At 39.9% G+C, this 8,143-nt stretch overlaps 1 pseudogene; it reads left to right on the plus strand.

Annotated features, from left to right (window-relative positions):
• The first annotated feature begins 4,111 nt into the window (after positions 1 to 4,111).
• LOC117713459 (cytochrome c oxidase assembly factor 4 homolog, mitochondrial-like) lies at positions 4,112 to 4,368 on the plus strand (annotated as a pseudogene).
• Positions 4,369 to 8,143: the final 3,775 nt, after the last annotated feature.

Raw genomic sequence — 8,143 nt, forward strand, 5'->3', positions numbered from 1 at the left:
GAGAAACATCTTTGGTTGTCAGTGTTAGCTGCAACGAGTGCCTCCTAAATTTCTGAAACATATTTGGCTCTCGTGTACCTTAAGTATATCTTAATTGTGATAGCACACTTAATAAACATCCCATTTGATCTGAAGTCCCATTGACTGTATTGAGTCAGCAGAGCCCTGCATTTGCATCAGCCTGTGCTAGAGATGCTACTTAAGCAGCTGTCCAAATTAGTTCACTCAGCCTCACTTCCTTCCTTGGGGGAATCCTATAATTTTTCTTACTGTGAAATTGTTTTAAGAGGCTCTAATTGTTTATATTCCCTGTTGTGAGTGAGTCTCTTGGAACTGTTAACAAATGACTCATGATGAGCTAGACTAGATAGTCTCTAAAATCCCTTCTCAGCTCCAACATTCTATGATTTTATCAGTGGAATGTTAATTTTCTTAATTTCTACACAGCTAAAATGTCACAGGCAGATAGTGAGGAGAAACTGGAACTCACTGGACTGTCAAACACATATATGCAAAATGGAAGGAAAATGGAGAAGGGTATCTGGGGGCACCATCCACTGCTCATGGTGATAAGATTGGGTAGTATCATCTAGATTTTTTTCAGAATACTGTTGACTTTTATAAACAGTTGAAGCAAGAAAGAAAGCCATGCATTAAAAAAGATGTTTCAAGAAAACTCTTTTGGAAATGTAGGGTTATTAGAAACAAGAAAAGGGACACAGAACAAACATAAAAGAGAGATGATGTGAGTGTTTACCTGTGAAAAGATTTTTCTAAAAAGAATCTATTATCACCACTTTGCTAGACCATCGAAACTCCTAACTGCATTTTATGTCTTATCACTATACCTACTGATAAGGGTGGCTTCCAACCCTTTTCAAAGAAGACTTTCTTTGCAGAGAATGGAGAACTCACCGAAAATCACAAACTGGACTCAGTGCAGAGATCAAGAGACTGTAGGGATCCCATTCTCCACAGATAGAGCTATATCACAGCCCCTGCATCTGTGCCTCATGGAAGTGGAAATGATTGTAAGAGCCAGCTTACTAGAAGGTCTACTGGGCAATCATCTCTCCTAGACATGGTTACTTAAAAGCAGAACAATGGCAGTATCGCTGGACATGTTAGCATGGAAGAGGGAGAATTTTCTTGAGTCCCACCCTAGACAAAGAACGACAGGTGACTCATAACTGCTGGGAGGAGAATTAGCCTCTCTCAGGGATGAGCCTTCTTATTGGTTGTCCAATGCAAAATGGTCAACCCTGGAACTATACATATGCAAATGATAAAAACAACTCAACAAGTTGTGTCTATATAAACATATATGCAGAAACATATGTATGCATATATATATACATACACACACACATATATATACATACACACATACACACACACACACACACACACACACACACACACACACGTATATGTATAGCAATGAGAATTAAAAGGAGACCATGAGCTTGAGACTGAGGTGTATTGGGAGGGGCTAGAGGAAGAAAGGGAGTGATCAATTTTAAAATAAGACACACACACAAGATTTTTTTCTGATCTAGACAATATTTTCTCCTCTGGTACTAAAAATTGAAGCCAGCCAAGTACTCTCCCACTGAGCTTCAATCCTCTGCCATGTCTACATAGTCTTAAAGAAAAACCTTCTTTGGTTTTTTTCCAAGGCCCTGGCAATGGGCTAGCTGCCAAAAGACTTCATAAGACTCTGTGAGAACAGTGTGGTAGTTAGAGAAACTCTGACTGGGCTCTAAATGCATGTTTCTCATTAATTGTTGTTACATATATATTCCTAAATGTAACCCGCTTAGGCAGGATTATGTTACTTGTATGTATGTCTTCATTGATGAACACTAGCTAGTTCTTTTTTTACTTTGTCATCCACCTAAGACATTTTCTTTACCATTCCTTGATTATCTCTCTATGTATATATGTATAAAAGTGTGTGTGTGTGTGTGTGTGTGTGTGTGTGTGTGTGTGTGTGTTTAACTATGTGTACAGATGCCTATGAATACATGGAGGCCAAAGGAGTATGTCTGATATCCGATTCGTTCTCTATCTCATTCCTTTGAGGCAGGGTCTTTCACTGAACCAGCCAGCCTTCTCTCTCCACCCACAACAGCCTAGTGTTGTAGGCATATGCAAGTAAGTCTGTCTTTTTCAAAGTTGCTGAGATCAGAACTCAGGACCTCATCCTTGTGCAGCAAGTCATCTTACTTGCCCAGCCATCTCCACAGTCCTGGTCTCATAGTTTCCCTTGTAAGTGTTTACGTGAAGGATTGGTCCTGTTGCCTAAGCAACAGATTTCTACTTCATGGTGATCTCTATCTCCTTGACACTGCTTCATGCCACAAACCTTTCTCATGGTGTGTTGAGTCTTACTCATATCCCATTAATCGTTTCATTTCAGTATCTTCTTCATGCCCTCCTCTTTCTGTCCCCATTTCTGCCCCACACATGTGGCTGCTATCTTGTTTTTCATTGCTCTTCCCTCTGTCAATCAGTTATAGTTGATATTCTACCATGGAGTCCTATATAGGTCTTTCATTCCTGCTCAGATTTAGCTCTCTACTGATATCTTACATTCTCAGGCAGCCCTATCCTATGATGCATCTACTTTCTCTCTTTTTCTTGCCAACACATAATTTCACTAGTGTTTCTGAGAACAAAGTGTTCAATTATCATCTCAAAAAAATAAAACTCCCCAGCTATAGTTCAAATATTATTACAAGTAATAGACTAGAACATTCTAGTTTATTTAATAGCATGTTCTGATCACAGAACTAGCTCTAATTTTGGGAACAGGAGTTATCAGACATAACATTAACCCTCAAAGAACTGCCTTCTTCAGAAATCATGAAGTCTGGAGTCCAATTTCTTGAGTTCTTTATATATATTGGATATTAGCCCTCTATTGGATGTAGGATTGGTAGAAATCTTTTCCCAGTCTGTTGGTTGCTGTTTTGTCCTATTGACAGTGTCCTTTGCCTTACAGAAGCTTTGCAATTTTATGAGATCCCATTTGTCAATGATTGATCTTAGAGCATAAGCCATTGGTATTCTATTCAGGAACTTTTCCCCTGTGCCTAGGTATTTGAGGGTCTTCCCCACCTTCTCTTCTGTTAGTTTCAGTGTATCTGGTTTTATGTGAAAGTCCTTTATCCACTTGGACTTGAGCTTTGTACAAGGAGATAAGAATGGATCAATTTTCATTCTTTTACATGCTAACCTCCAGTTGAACCAGCACCATTTATTGAAAATGCTGTCTTTTTTCCACGATATAGTTTTAGCTACTTGGTCAAAGATCGAGTGACCATAGGTGTGTGGGTTCATTTCTGGGTCTTCAATTCTATTCCATTGATCTTCCTGCCTGTCTCTGTACCAATACCATGCAGTTTTTAATCACTATTGCTCTGTAGTACAGCTTGAGGTCAGGTATGGCGATTCCCCCAGAAGTTCTTTTATTGTTGAGAATAGTTCTTGCTATCTTGTAGATTTTTTGTTGTTGTTATTTTAAATGAATAAATGGGGCACAGAGCTAAACAAAGAATTCTCAACTGAGGAAATTTGAATGGCCTAGAAACACCTAAAGAAATGTTCAACATCCTTAGCCATCAGGAAAATGCAAATCAAAACAATCCTGAGATTCAACCTCATACCAGTCAGAAGGGTTAAGATAAAAAATGCAGGTGACAGCAGATGCTGGCGAGAATGTGGAGAAAGAGGAACACTCCTCCATTGTTGGTAGGATTGCAGGCTGGTGCAACCTCTCTGGAAATCAGTCTGGCGGTTCCTCAGAAAATTGGACATAGCATTATCTGAGGACACAGCTATACCACTCCTGGGCATATACCCAGAAGATGCTCCAACATATAACAAGGACATATGCTCCATTATGTCCATAGCAGCCTTATTTATAATAGCCAGAAGCTGGAAAGAATCCAGATGTCCTTCAACAGAGAAAAGGATACAGACAATGTGGTACATTTACACAATGGAGTATTACTCGGCTATTAAAAACAATGAATTCGCTTACTGCCTGCGGACCCCTGTGTCTGGAGTGGAACACACACTCCTCTGCACCTATGTGTTCCTCAAGATGTCAACCTCAGTGTCACAAGGCCATAACTGGACCAGATTGGTGAAGAAGGATGATGAGGCCCACCGGACCAGCTGATCACCCGCTCTGGTTGTGCTGCCTCCCAATTTGCAGTTCAAAAATGCATGGCCCAGCACCAGGACTGGCGCCAGTGCAACCCGGAAGCGCAGGCTTTCAGGGATTGCATGAGTGCACAGTAATCAAAATGACGGGAGGAGCTGCAGAGGAGGAAAGAGCAAGCCAGTGCTCAACACTAAAACCTTAAACCATCACACATAGTGGGCCTGACAAAATCAGCACCCAGAGAGACCTGGGAAGAAGAAACCTAAGTAATAGAAGTGTGCTCCAGGAGGTGTAAATCTAAGGACAGTCTTTGGGACTAAGATTGACAGCCAGACACCATGAGTTTGTACAGGACAGTCACCATGAGCTGTTTTACTCAATGGTCAGATCACACATATCCTCACCTTTCTTATTCTATCAATATTTGTATTTACAACAACACTCCCTCCACCCTACCTCTCAGAGTCTGTGTGCCAAGTACTTTATAAGTACATACACAACTAAAGATAAGCGGGTTGCCCCCCCCCCCATAAAAAAAACCAATGAATTCATGAAATTCTTAGGCAAATGAATGGAACTAGAAAATATCATCCTGAGTGAGGTAATCCAATCACAAAAGAACACACATGGTATTTACTCACTGATAAGCGGAGATTAGCCCAAAAGCTCACAATACTTAAGATACGACTCATAGAACACATGAAGAAGGGACCATTCAGAGACTGCTTCACCTGGGTATACATCCGATGTGCAGTCACCAAAGATAGACGCTGATATAGATGACAGGAAGTGCATACTGACAGAAGCCTGATATAGATGTCTCCTTAGAGGTCTGCCAGAACCTGACATATACAGAGGCGGACACTCACAGCTAACCATTGAACTGATCATGGGTTTCCCAATGGAAAGAAGAAGAGAGAGAAGACTGAAGGAGCTGAAAGGGTTTGCGACCCCATGAGGAGAGCAGCAATACCAACCAACCAGAGCCCCCCAGAGTCTAAACCACCAGCCTGGGAGCACATAGGGCTCCAGGCACCCATGACTCCATCTGTATAGGTATAGAAGGATGGCCTTGTTGGGCATAGGTGGGAGAGGAGGTCCTTGGTCCCATAAAAGCTGGATGATCCAGTGTGGGGAAATTGAAGGGTGGGGAGGTGGGAGTGGGTGAGTGGGCGAGTGGGTGGGGGCACATACTCATAGAAGCAGGAGGAGGGGAATGGGATAGGGGTTTTCTGGGGAGGAATGGGGAAAGGGGATAACATATGAAATGTAAATAAAATATCCTTCAGTGTTCCTCTCCAAATTCTTCAGAGGTTTCCCGAAAAGAAACTTTGATCGCTATTAGCTTCTAGGAGCCACGGTGCTCACATTCCCTCAAAACTGCCAGCAACCTTCCTTCTTCCTCTGTGACCATTCCACATGTGAAAATCGGCCTTAGTCAGGGGTTTCTGGAGATGGGCGAGACATGATCATTCAAATGAATAATCTCAGGAAAATTATTTGAAAGGCTGGCCTTGGCTTCCCAAGACCATGAAAGTGGAACTCTAGACAACTGAGAATTGAGGCAGCTCGTGGATGAGTGGCGTGTCACAGAAGATAAAAACACACCCTGCCACTGGGAAGCTTTGCCTAAAACTGAACAGACTGCCAGGATGATGTTAAGGAGATATAGATCATGGCAAAATCAAATGACTTCAATGAGAATGTCTGTAATTTCAGTCTTGTCACAGAAAAGACACCTCTGAGTTCACAGATTGACTCTAGGTATGATAGTATGTTAGATGCTCACTCTTTTGACTTCTTGAAAATTCATTTTCCATAGCTGTACAGTAGGAGTATATTGTCTTCTTACTGCTGTTATAGAAACCAAAGAGAAGGTGCTTACTTGGTGGAGAATCATCCCTCACCTCTTGTCAATAAGTGTGACTTGGCCAGATGACTCTATGAGCAAAGACCCTTGCAGTGGAAGACTGAAAGTCTGAATTCTATTCCTAGAACCCACATTGAAGGGGAACTTGACTCCCAAAAGTTGTCTTCTGACCTCCATGTAAGCTGTGGCACACATATTTGCAGACATACACACATACACACATGCACATGCCTATGAACACTGTTCACAAGCATGCAGAACAACAATAATAAATTTTAATAAAAATTTAAAAATAATAATTAAAAATTAAATGAAATTTTTAATAAAAATTGGGGCTAGAGAGAGTTCTGTGACTAGGAGCACATATTGTTCTTGCAGAAGACCTCAGTTCAATTCTTAGCTCCTATTGTTAGTAGCATACAACTACCAGTAACTCCAGGGCAATCTGACTCTTCTGACCTCTCTGGGCATGTGCATTTATGTGCCTACACACACACATACACACACACATGCACACACACACACTTAAAATAAAAAAAAAAATTCTTTAAAAAACAGAAAATACGATAATTGTTAGCTGATATTTCCTGGTATTAATGCATTGATCTTGTTGGTCTTAGTAAACTTAAATTGGATTACTGGGAAGATAAATTTTCTCAGTGATTCAACATCACTCAGCCAGCCATATTTCATACCTGGTTGGCCAAGAAAATCAGATTTCTAGTAATCAACAGAGCAAACCCTCCAGATCCTATCCACCCACAACAGTCCCATGACTCTGACTTTGCTCACTGACTTTTCTTTTGCCAATGAACTTCTGTCTCAATACGCCATCAAGTTTCTGGTGTTGTGGGAGGAGCCAGCAGTAAGACATAACTTGCACTATGTTGCTCACATTCTTCCACTGAAGTTTAGCAAACAGGAGACAAGAGTTTGTGAAATTAAAAGGAAAACATCTACACTACCAGAGCATCAGAACACTGTACTGTAATAAAAAAGAAAAGCATTCCTAAAGTCTAGATCCTTGCTATGCATTAGAAGCAGAGAATATTTTATGTGCGTTTTAAGAAAAAAAGATGACAGAAGATAGAATACACCTGATAAGATAACCCAGTGGTGGGGAAGAAGAATAGAGAGGGCTGGGAAATGGGGAGAAATGAAAAGCAAGGAGAGAGGCAAGGGAACGAGATGAGACAAGCTTACATCACTAGACTAGAATTTATCAAGAAGAACTGTGCTTGAATTAATATCACACTTTAATTATCACAACCTCAGAGCAAACATTAATATCTGGTTGAATTATTCTCTTTTCATCCTTCTTTTCTTTGGACACTTAAAATAATTCCATACTTTAATTTACTTTAGATCTGACAAACTAAAGTAACACTTTAATTTATCTAAACAAAATACATATTAATTTGAAGACAACTCCTGTTTTTATTTGTATGGCATCAATCAAGTAGTGATTAAATAGATTCCATTTATTTAAGTCTGTTAGCATCCTTTGACTATGAAACTACACATTTTTATTAGATTTTTTATTAAACCTATCCCAACATACTTTAATTATTAAATCGCTACATAGTACATTAAAACAGAAAATTCTTAAAGGTTAGACACCAGTGGTATTAGGATAATAAAGTCAGGTGATCATGTAAAATAAGAAAGCAAATTCCTAATGCAAACGCTTAGAAATCTACCAAGAGAAAAATCAGCTCAAATGTCAAATTGTGAGTTTTATAAGATAGCTACTATAATATTAGATAGGTTTTCAACTCAAAAGTCACTGAAATAAGTAGCAATGCTCAATAAATTTGACCTCAAAATGCTTTTTTATTTGACTAATAGAAAAGCAGCTTTACCTGTTCAACAAGTGCACAAAGACACATAAAGGCTTTTACGTAGCCTCAGCAGATATAGGTGAGTTACAGGCCATGGACATCTCCAAACAGCTGGCCAATTGAAGCTGCCATTTTATATTTGGTGTGTTTTAAAGAAGTCATTTTGCATACTCAGTTTCAAAATAAGATCACTACAGAGAGCAAGGCACATCTTAATGTTCTGCCAGCAACAGAAACACACTTTAATAAAGTCTTCTA

Source organism: Arvicanthis niloticus, chromosome 8 (genome assembly GCF_011762505.2).
Source record: "Arvicanthis niloticus isolate mArvNil1 chromosome 8, mArvNil1.pat.X, whole genome shotgun sequence".
Taxonomy (NCBI): domain Eukaryota; kingdom Metazoa; phylum Chordata; class Mammalia; order Rodentia; family Muridae; genus Arvicanthis; species Arvicanthis niloticus.